Source organism: Callospermophilus lateralis, chromosome 17 (assembly GCF_048772815.1).
Source record: "Callospermophilus lateralis isolate mCalLat2 chromosome 17, mCalLat2.hap1, whole genome shotgun sequence".
NCBI lineage: Eukaryota > Metazoa > Chordata > Mammalia > Rodentia > Sciuridae > Callospermophilus > Callospermophilus lateralis.
In genome coordinates this window covers 23,245,142-23,257,452 of record NC_135321.1, presented here as the reverse complement: position 1 = coordinate 23,257,452, position 12,311 = coordinate 23,245,142, and positions in this window count along the sequence as shown.

Genomic DNA, 12,311 nt, shown 5'->3' with positions numbered 1-12,311 from the left:
CCATTCATCTCCATAATTATTTTCTGTCAGGGACTAGAAGAAAATTCTCCTTCAAAGAATAGCCTGACAGTCCCCTGGGAGACATCCTGCCTGGGAGACATCCTGCAGCTACCTATCTAACATCCTGCGGTTATCAGGATCATCAGACACCCTGCAGCTGGCAGTTTTACCACCTACATCCAGCAATTGCTGATTAGAGAGCATATAAATACCCCTGTGTGAACAATAAAAGTTTGCAGCGTGATCAGAATTCCTGTCTTGCTGTCATCCTTCATGTCTCTTGTCCCTTCATTCCTCCCCATCTAGGTTCGCTGCCCACGTTGATGTGTCCTGCCGGTCGGGACATATGGTGCCCAATTCTATTTCCACTAAACAATAACTTCCCATTCTCGCTTTTCACAGCTTTGGCAATCACCAATTTTCTGTCCCTATGATTTTTTTTTTTTTTACTAATCTAAATATCTCGTATGAGTGGAATCATACAGTATTTTTTCTTGTGACCAATTCTTCCATGTTGTAGCGTATGTCAGACTTACCTTCCTTTAAAAAAGCTGAATAATCTCCCATGGTATGTATATGCCATATTTTGTTTATCCATTCATCTGTTGATGGACATTTGGGTTGCTTCCATATTTAAGCTCTTATGAATAGTGCTGTTATGAGTGCATGCATATCTCTTCAAAATCTTCTTTTCTTGGGGCTGGGGCTGTAGCTCAGTGGTAGAATGCTTGCCTAGCATGTGTGAGGCACTGGGTTTGATCCTCAGTACCACATAAATAAAGTTATTAAAAAATTCCTCCATTAAAACACCAAGAAACAGAATTGATAGACAAATGGTAACTCTATTTTTAATTTTTTTGAAGAACCACCATACTGTTATAATTTTTTAAAATATTTATTTTTTAGTTTTAGGTGGACACAATACCTTTATTTTATTTTTATGTGGTGTTGAGGATCAAACCCAGTGTCCCGCGCATGCCAGGTGAGTGCGCTACCGCTTGAGCCACATTCCCAGCCCCACAGTACTGTTTTCTACAATGGTTGTACCATTTTAATTCCTATCAAAGTACACACAAAGATTCCAATTTTTCCACATTATTGTCAACACTTGCTATTTTCTGTTTTTCTTTTTTCCAATAGTAGCCATACAAATGGGTGTGAGCTGGTGCCTCATTGTGACTGTAAGATGTGGTCTTGCTACATTGCTCAAGTTGGTCTTGACCTCTTGGCCTCAAGTGATTCACCATCTCAGCTTCCTGAGTAGCTGGGTCATGCCACCAGGCCCAGCTTTTTTTGTGGTTTTGATGTGTATTTCCCTAATGATTAGTCAAGAGTCTTTTCACTTCCTCATTGGCCACTTTTGGCCATTTTTAAATCAGGTTTTTTGAGTTTTTGTTGTTGAGTTTTAGAGTTATCTATGTAGTCTGGATATTAACACCTTATCAGAGAGACAACTTGTAAATATTTTCTCCCACTCTGTGGATTGCCTTTTTACTGTGCTGATGTTATCTTTACAACTTTAAATGTTTTTCATGAAGTCCAATTTACCTATTTTTTCTTTTGTTGCCTGTGCCTTTGATGTCATATTCAATAAATCATTGCAAAATTCAATGTCATGAAATGTTTGCCCACATTTTCTCCAAAGAATTTTATAATTTTAGATCCTAGGTTTAGGTCTTTGATAAATTTTGAGTTAATTTTTGTATCTGATGTGAAGGCTCACAGAACTCAGGGAAATACTTGACATTTAATTTTAAAATACATTACAAGGGATACAGATATACAGCCAAGTGAAAGAGGTATATGACAAAGTATGGAGGAAATGGCATGAAATGTTTATGTCTTCTTCACAATCCTCCCCAACTCCCCACAATCCTCCAAGGACCTCCACATATTCAGCAGTGTAGAAGATCTCTGAACCCTGTGGCTCAGGGATTTTCATATCTTAGCCTATTTTCTATTGCTATAACAAAATACCTGTGACCTGATGATTTATAAAGAAAAGGGGTTTGTTTGGGCTGGTGGTTCTGGAGGTTGGGTATTCCAAGAGCGTGGTGTCAATTGTGGGAGGCCATCCTCGCACATGATTTGAATTAGCTCCCTGGCTAGGCGAGAGGTGCTTAGGCACATCTTATGTCCAGAGCTTTCCCCACCCTTCTCAGATCCGAGGGCTTGTCCATGTGGAGGCATGTCTGACCACTGCCCCGAAGACCCAATCGTCACCTCTGACCCTGGGATGCTGCCCCCTTTAATCTTCATTGGATGGGATTTTCTCCCGAATTTTTTGTTCCCCAATAAAAGTCAACTCCCTGGCGTGTTCTCTCTCTCTCTCTGTCTCTCTCTCTCTCTCTCTCCTCTTCAGTAAACCTCACTACCACAATAGGTGGCTGGAGCTAGGAGGAGCCGTCCTGGAGCTGGTTTAAAGGTAATTAGAGTCTTGTCTCTTTAATTCAAAACTCCCAATCGGTTTCTCACGTTTTGAACTTTCATTCATGAAGCGGGCGCTGGTCGCGGGCTAAAGTCAATGATAGACTCATGCTGCTTCAACTAATGGCAGAAAGCAGAAAACAGAAGGGCAAGCTGGCCCAGGGCAAGCTGAAGGGTAGCTTTACTTTGTACAACCCATTCCCATAGTAACTAATTCAGTCTCCCGAGTGAGAATTTTATCTTGTAAAAAAATGTTAATCCATTTATGAAGGCTGTGCTCCTTTGATGCAAATATTCCCAATGCTAGTGCACTGAGGAAATCGGCTGACAATTTTATTGAGGATTACTTGTATATGACAAGTCACTTCTCTATGATTGCTTTCAAGATTCTCTCTTTGTCTTTTGAAAATTCAATTATCTTATGTTTTGGTGCAGGTATCTCTGATTTTTTACAGTTCATTGAGGTTTTGGGGTGTTTATAATCATGTCTCATAAATTTGGGGAAGTGTGTGGCCATTACTTCTCCCATTATTGAGCCCCTCCCTCTTTGCTCCTTCTGGACTCCCACAGTGCATAAGTTGGTTGACTTGATAGTGCACCGCATACCTCTTAGACTCTGTTAACTCTTCTTCTATTTCTTAGACTTAATTTTCATTATCCTGCCTTTCAGGCCACTGTTTCTTTCTTCAGTCTGATTAAATCTGCCTTTGAATCACTTTAGTGAATTTTAAAAATTTCAATTATTGGGCTTTTTAGTTCCAGATTTTCTCTTTGGTTTCCTTGTAGGTTCTCTATCTCTTTACTGATGTTTCCACTGTGCTCATACATGATTTTTTTTTTAGTTTATCCACATCTTCCTTTAGTTCTTTGAGTATCTTTAATATAATTGTTTTAAACCGGTTTAAAGCAGAAATCAATGATCAGAATCCAGATCCTAGATATTTGGAGGACAGGGTCATTTTTGTCCACTGTGACTCCTGCTAGCTTTGTGCAGGGTTCTCCAGGAACACATGATCAACTACCTGTCATAGGGCTGAAGGTGGAAAATGGGTAGTTGCTACTGTGATTGCCGGGTTTCTGTTCTCTCGACTAAAAGGCTCAGGGGTCACTCTAGTTAAACTGGGCTAACTGGGCTGCACGAAATAACCACACAAGAGACTCAAATACCTTTATCTTTGGGGTTGCTGTGACGGCTCCTCTGACCTTAAGGGTCCGCAGAAAGAGAGAGAGAGCACGCGCTGACCCCTTTTATTGAGGAGAAGCTATTCAAATGAGGCAAGGGGTCAGGTTTCAGGAGGCTGAGTTTATCTTCATGATGTCCACTGTCAGCAGGTTGACTGACACCTGGGTAGGCCACACCCAAGGGCACAGTAAGAGGAGGGGACACACACAAGGCACTTCCATGGAAGATTCTATCCAAACAGGGCAAGGGGTTATATTACAAAGGAACAGGTGAGCATAGCTTCACCCATTTCTGTGACTGAGCGCCTCAGCACCCAGCTGGGGAGCGTAACTCAGTCACCCATAAGATTGGCCTCCCACATATTCCCCCTTTCTTAATATAAAAAAAAGAATGTAACTGGGAAATTTTCTTTCAGTCACTTGGCTCTTGGTCCAAGGTCATCACAATTTGCTATTGAAACACAAAAAGAATTAGTAGAAAACATATTATCTTCCTAACAGTCAACACAATAATCTGGATTATTATTACCTTGCCAAACACTCATCAGAGGATTTTTAATCTTTTCCCAATTGTATTGGGATGCATTGTGTTTGGCCATAGTAACAGACATTTTCATTGCCATGGCATTTAGGCCTCTCCATAAACCATAGAGCAAAGGGCTTACTCACATTATTCATTACATTGTCTTCTAGAACATCATTACTTATTTCTCATCCTTCCATCAGCACTTATCTGACCATGAAGGAAGTTGGATGTAATTTAAGCCAAATATTAAGAAAATCCATACAATGTAAGTTTTAAGACATAGCCACAAAGGCCAAAATTGAATAAGCAAGGAATAATATTTAAAGTAGTCACTTTAGGGATTATGAGATCAGCAGTTTGTCTAGGTCTGGTTAATAGACATACACCTGTTTCAAAGCCTGAATATTAACTTCAACATATTATAGTTCTGAAATATTAGCTGGCAATAATTAATGAGGCAATAAGTTGTATTTTTATAGGCTACAGGATATTTATCATTTTTTCTCTTTACTCTCATATTTAAGGAGTTAATTAGGTCTGTCAGTAATACAAATACCCTTAGAAAAATCTATTTTAATAATCTTTCCAACAATTGTCCATAAAGGTAAATGTAGTCTTAGTCACTAAAGTCCAGCATAATTGGCTGGCTTGGGTTTTTTATCTGCTGTCTAGCATAAGTTTCTGACACTGGTGTGGTCAATTTGTTGCTCAGCTATTTGGCTACCTCAGTCATGGGAGCTGGTGATAACTGACTGGTGACAAATCTCAAGTCAATGTCCAGTAGCTCAGTTTCTTTTTGGAATGTACACAACTGTTACAGGGTTTGAGTGGGGCATGCCTGTCAATCTACATTAGCAAGATAATATCCATAAGCCAATCATCTTCTGCCTAATGTAACCATACTGTGAGGAAACTCTATATGCTTGTAGCTGTTAGTTGCAACTGAAGGCTATTCTAACATTTTCTCCTCTACTATTAAATTTATTGTCAAAGGAGAACCTTCCTTGATGAGAAAAGAAAGGAAAAGGAAAAGCATAGAAAAAAAAATGAGAACCAAGAAAGAGAAAAGCATCCAGACATGGCCCATTCCTGTAGCTGCAGTTGTCTCCTGCTGTGGTGAGCAGGCAGTCACTGTTGACTAGGTCTCTGTCACTAGGGTTCTGATCTGAGCTGGATGTGGGGAGCAAAGCAGCTATGGGGCAGGAGACCTCTCTCAGAAGGGGAGAAGAATTAGGCCTTTGCACCAGTGGGGGGGTGAGGTTCTTTGCCTCACCTCTGTTGGCCCCCAAATTTCTCCTGATGGCCCCTCTGCGACTGTGCCTGTCTTAGGTTGTCCCTCCTTTGAGGAATCTTACCCGTCATTGGCTAACCAGCCATCCTCCGGGGCCAAACAGGGTGATGTGGCGTGTGCAAGGCATCATCCCCAAGAGGGCTCCCTGTCTCCTTGATAGATAATGCCCCCGTGGCCTCCACACCAGCATTTACGCTAGGATCAGGAAACTCAGGTTTCTTCTCCATGGAGGGCCCAGCTCACAGCACTGGGCTGCCGGGGATGCATTCAGGAAGGAAGGAGAAAGGCCATAGACAGACAAACAGTAATATAGTGACAAAGCTGAGAGAGACAGATGAAGAGAGATCCCTCACACAGAACTGGCCCTTAATTGGTGTTACTCACATCTGGTCCATAGCCGCCATCCATATGGATGCGGAACAATCCATTATTTCAACACTGTCTTTTTCTCAAAAGATACTTCCAGACAGTCTGTTTACCATAGAATCAATATATAGGTATAACTGACCATTACAGTCAGGACAATTAGTTTAGTTTCATGGGTGGACTTTCCAGTCCACACTGCAAGACACATTAAAGGTGGACCTGGGAAATGGGTTCATACAAGTCTTTTCATAATTTTTATTTACCTGACAAGCTCGTGAAGCTGCATGGCTACAAACTATGTAGCTGGAAATTTACCTTCCTGTACCAGGTTTCTCAGTCATTATAATGATGACTGGTTTAAACTCTCCTTTGATATCTGATTAAATTCACTGAATCATGTTCAGTAACATTAAGACTCTCAATATTACAAAAAACTTTTAAAGTATTTTGTAAAATCTAGTGTCTCTCTGGGATCCTGTATTCCCCCTTTTTCTTATTTAATAAAATTGAGTAAAGGCTTGGCATAAGTCATAGTATTATTAGTTTAAGTTATAGATAATAGTACAAGTATTTAAATGACTAAGAATAGATTTACCTTTTATTGATTATTAAAATTTTTTAATATAGACTAGTCGATCCATCCTAACAACTTAGAAAGAATCCTCAATCTTTTTGAGAGAAGGTCTCAAAATCTCTATATTTTAGAATATTATCCTTTAAATAGGTATCTCTTAATTGTCTTTAAAAAATATGATTAGGTTATTTTTTGTGTAGGGAGCAGTGTATAAATCTTACTATATTTTTTATGGACAATAGATCTAGTCAGAGAACTTATATAATATCAATGATTTTTTTTAAGTTTGTAACCTTTATTGTTTAAAATTAATATATAATTTTAATTTGGAGAACCTTAGTCTTAATAAAATTTTTTAATTTTATAATTATCTAACAAACAAAATATGTAAAAATTAGTATCTCAGTGTCTTAAAATCAATCAATTTTAGTCTCTAAGGACAATTGTTAAAATCGGGATTTAAGTTAGTAGTTCAATATACTTAATATTTAATCAACAATGTGAATTTATTTACCCAAATTAATCTTTGTCTTAAACAGTAAGAATTATTAGACAATAAGGATCTTTCTTTAAAGAAATAAACTTACATTTTAATAGGTGCTTATCATGTCAAAATATGAACAAAATCTTAACTCACATTAGTATAGTTAAATTAGGAAAATAGCCTGAAATACCCTTAAATTAATTATAGTCAGTTTAGTATATATAAATCTCTTTTTTAATCATTCTAACTTTTTACATCATCTGTTTAGATAATAATATAAAAATCTTTTTTACTTAGGAAAATACTTTTATCATTGAAATATGAATATAAAGACCTTGTTTTACCTAAAGATGACTTCTTTCTTCTTTTTAGGATCCATGTGTGCTTTTTCTTTGTTGAAGCATCTTTTTCTTTTAGAAAAATTTTTTTGGTTATACTTTGGAACAATTTCTGAAAACCTTAGAATCTATAAACAAATTATTGTACTCTGATAAGAAACATCAATGAAAATAGTTAAAATCCTTAGATATTTTGTAGACATAATTATAATTATTTATCATCTTATGAGTTTAAACAGTAACTTTGAGAATTAGAAACTACTTGAAGATTGTATTTTCACTTAAAAGCAAATTTATAGTAAACACATTTATCTCAAATATGTAACTGAAAAGGCAGAGTATCTGATAAATGTAAATATAAAACATAAATTATGGGTTTTCTGTTGAAGAAAACAATTAGGTAAATATATATTAACTAATCAATTAGGCATGTGCTAATTATTTTATAGATTAACAAATATAGGTTATCTAAATATCTAAAAAATATATATTAAGAATAAGAACATAACTTATAATTGTATTAACTTTATGTAACCAGGTGGTCTTAAAAATTTGGATCAATTTTAATTTATTTTTAACTAGGAGTGACTCTTCTATGTGACGTCACTTGATGTAACTGAAATAAAATTCTTGAGTATACATATTTATTTTTTATAGTTAGGAATGAGAATAAGGATTTTTTGGTCATCACAGGAACATTGCTGGCTTTGTTCCTGTGGCGAGCAAATGCATCCTCATAACCTCCAAAATTACAAGTAAAATATAAAGAAGCATGTTTGATATCTTTCATCAATAGAACATTATTTAGTAACACAACTATAGAGAAAAGTCAGGTTATTTAACTCAGAACTAACTTAAATTTAGGGCTGCAACAGAAACCTGTGGAATTAAATTTTGTCTGAAAAAGATATCTTTCCTTAGCATTTACAGGTAGGCATTCTTAAAAATACAGGCTCTGAACAGCTCTGGTAGAAATCTGAAACACAGTAGTACAGGTTAGTGGTTGGAAGGCGGGACCAGAAGTCCTGTATGAGTGACTGTGGAAGAACCAATTGTAAGCCCGCAAAAGTGTGGGAGGTGGGACCAGGAAGCCCGCTCTTCCTGCCAGGCACCCTGTGGTTACCATGGTGATGCAAACAACGTGGAGTGTGTTGCCCATTGGGCAAAAGTTCCCCAAGTTTTCCTAGCCGATTGCATTTTGTTTGGTTTTGTCTGTATTTTCCCCCGCCTGGCCAAGATCCTACTGCAGTAGCAGCTTGTTCTGTCTCTGCGACTTGCGGTTGCAGCTCGTGTACATCCTGACTTTTTTCTGTGGCACGTGGGTGCTCCAAAGGTTTTTTAGCAGCAAACACTAGCATTACCATCAGATCTTAAGTTAGTCTGTGTTTGGCATTTAGGTCAAGTAATTCAAGGGTTAAAAGCACTGCTGGCCACAGGGGCTAGGACCCCATAGCAAGCAGCAAGCAGCAGCAGCTAAAGTCTCTTGTCCCCAGCAGCTGAGTTACAGCCATTCTGATTCATAGGACAATCATGTAGTAAAAAGGTCCGTACATACTTTCTGAGTATTGACAAAAACAATACAAAATTGAAGCTTATTTCTCTCCAGGTAAACATCATATTTTCTCTCCCCTTTTCTCACTCTCCTAGCGCAAACTTCTAGAACATAAAGGCCAAGAAATCTTTTTTTTTTTTAAGCTTTTTTTTTTTTTTTTTATGTGATGCTGAGGATCGAACTCAGGTTCCGCCCATGCTAAGCAAGCACTCTCCCGCTGAGCAACAATCCTAGCCCCGCAAAAATCTTTTATAAAGATTTATAAAAACAATTTTTAAAAATCCACAAAAGCGTGCTTTCCATGGAGAGGACTCACTCAACAACACAGCCCATCAATCATCTTAATAACTATATTTATTTAGAGTCTCTACAATTGTACCCCAATATTAAAAATTTTAACGTCACAGATTTTGTCTAATTCACTCACTTTCTACAATTCTGCCCACAATACTCTGCAATCCTAAGCATGCTTAACTTCTGGAGAGAACTTTCAACTTCACTAACTTTCTTTAATATTTAAATTGGGGTCCCCTTAGGAGCCAGCATTTGTCGCTTTTGTTCTGGCGGCTTAAAGACCTTTCGGCCCACGTTGGACGCCAATTGCCAGGTTTCTGTTCTCCAACTAAAAGGCTCAGGGGTCACTCTAGTTAAACTGGGCTAACTGGGCTGCACGAAATAACCACACAAGAGACACAAATACCTTTATCTTTGGGGTTGCTGTGACGGCTCCTCTGACCTTAAGGGTCCGCAGAGAGAGAGAGAGAGAGAGAGAGAGAGAGAGAGAGAACACACACACACACACACACACACACACACACACACACACACACACACGCTGACCCCTTTTATTGAGGAGAAGCTATTCAAATCAGGCAAGGGGTCAGGTTTCAGGGGGCTGAGTCTATCTTCATGATGTTCACTGTCAGCAGGTTGACTGACACCTGGGTAGGCCACACCCAAGGGCACAGTAAGAGGAGGGGACACACAAAGGCACTTCCATGGAAGATTCTATCCTAAACAGGGCAAGGGGTTATATTACAAAGGAACAGGTGAGCATAGCTTCACCCATAGGGCTGTAGCAAGACACACCCATTTCTGTGACTGAGCGCCCCAGCACCCAGCTGGGGAGTGTAACTCAGTCACCCATAAGGTTGGCCTCCCACAGTGATAATAGCTTTAATTGATAAAATTACACAATTTATCATCTAAGGCTTCCCTTGCAAGTTGCAAGCCTTCTGAAGGTTCCAGAGTTACAAAACTGTTAGATCAGTCAGATTTTACTAATTTATCTCTAGTCCAGGCTGGAAGACATATTCTGGTGTTTTTTACTCTATCATCTTCCCAGAATCCTAAAAAGTGTTTTTTCATACCATATAAACAAACAGAGATTTGATAAATCGTGGTATAAAGGTGTATTAAGAATTGTAATGCAAAAAAATTATAAATGTAATGCAGTCTACTATTGTCATGTATGTAAAAAATAATAAAAAAATCATAAATGGCCTATTTGCCTATGGAAGGGAAGTAACATTTTCTTCCACCATCCTAAAGTCTCTGATTGGCACTGATATAAAAAAAAAAGTATACACATTTTAATACATTTTTTTACATGTACCCAGGAGCCCTCACAGGAAAATGAACACCCAAAGAAGTAGTTAGACCTGAATGCTTATATACTAGATTGGGCAAAGAATAGTAAATTGGGAACATGTGACAAGAGGTTGGGCTAGACTAGTTAATTGTAGAGAATGACTAGAAATATAAGGGTTAAAAAGGTTTACTTGTGTATATTTCACAATTTCTGTCAGCCTTAACTTCCCATCTCTGGTGATAAAAATGTCTCTTTCCTCTTGGTACAGTGAGGTCATCTTTCACATGGGAATTTCATCTCCTGCCTTCAGGGAGAAAAAAGGACAGTGGGCCTTTCTTGTATTTAATGGCTTTAGGTGCCTTTAACAAAATAATCCATATGCCAGAGTATCTGTTTTGAGGTGATATGTTTAGTAGTCCTTCACCTACCCAGTATATATGTTCTTGTTCTCACTTTTAAGTTCTTTAATATTTTGAAGGCAATTTAAAAAAAAAATTTTAAAGACTTTTCCCCTCACAGATGTGAGTGACTAGTGAAAATCAGATAGAAGTCATTGGATGCAGCTTGCAGGAAAAATCTTCAAAGGTGCTGGCTCTGCTGGTGGGTGAGCCTATCACCCTTACCTCTTTCTCCTTCTTCTGCCTGAGACAAGACTTGAACACAGAGACTGGAAAGACCCTCTTGTACCACAGCCAATTGAAGGCCAGAATGCGGGATGGCAGAGCCAAAGGATGAAGGTACCCAGGTACATGATGACTTCGGATCTATCACCCTGGGACGCTTTAACTGTTGTGGTGTGAAGTGATAAAAACAATCAATAAGAGTGTAGGTTATAGGTTATAGATTACTAAAAAATATAGATTACAGATATAAGATTTTGGTAAGTGAGATAAGACAATTATAAAGCAAGAACTGTCATAGGTCTGAGACTCCATTTTGCTGCCTTCTATTAAAAAAATCTATTACAAGAGCTGTTTCTGAGAAACTGAAATGAAAGTTGTTTTCTTAAAATATATTGTTTTATATACTTCGTACCCCACAAAATGTACTCTGTGGGAGGCCAACCATACAGGTGATTGAGTTACACTCCACAGCTGGGTGCTGAGGCGCTCAGTCACAGAAATGAGTGTGTCTTGCTACAGCCCCATGGGTGAAGCTGTGCTCACCTGTTCCTTTGTAATATAACCCCTTGCCCTGTTTAGGATAGAATCTTCCATGGAAGTGCCTTTGTGTGTCCCCTCCTCTTACTGTGCCCTTGGGTGTGGCCTACCCAGGTGTCAGTCAACCTGCTAACAGTGGACATCATGAAGATAGACTCAGTCCCCTGAAACCTGACCCTTTGCCTCATTTGAATAGCTTCTCCTCAATAAAAGGGGTCAGCACGGCTCGCGCTCTCTCTCTTTTTCTGAGGACCCTTAAGGTCAGAGGAGCGGACTCAGCAACCCCAAAGAAAAAGGTATTTGTGTCTCTTGTGTGGTTATTTCGTGCAGCCCAGTTAGCCCAGTTTAACTAGAGTGACCCCTGAGCCTTTTAGTAGAGGGAACAGAAACCCGGCAGTACTCAACCCAGGAAGGATATGGTGGCTTGGTGACCCAAGACTTTGAAGTAGATTCTCACCTGGCTAACCACCTGCTGGAACTCAAGATAGGGTTGTCCAACACCTGCTCAAATCCAAGATGGGATTGTCTTGAGTTGTTGTGCTAAATGCTGTCTTAATCTTCTGTGACTGGCTTGCTTGCATGACGCTAAGAAAAGTCCCTAAGCTATAGTTTTTGTCCTTAAATTCCCAAGACACAGGCCAGGAAGTTGCTCTTCTCCCACAGAGCTTCAGTCTCTAGGGGTGGGAGACAGTTCCTGGCCAGGTAAATAAAACTCTCTTTGGTTTGAATTAGGACATAAGAGTATTTTCTAAAGCAGCTTCCCATAACAAAACCAAACTTTAGTTTGTAAATTTTAAATTGGTATTTCCCCTTAAGAAGC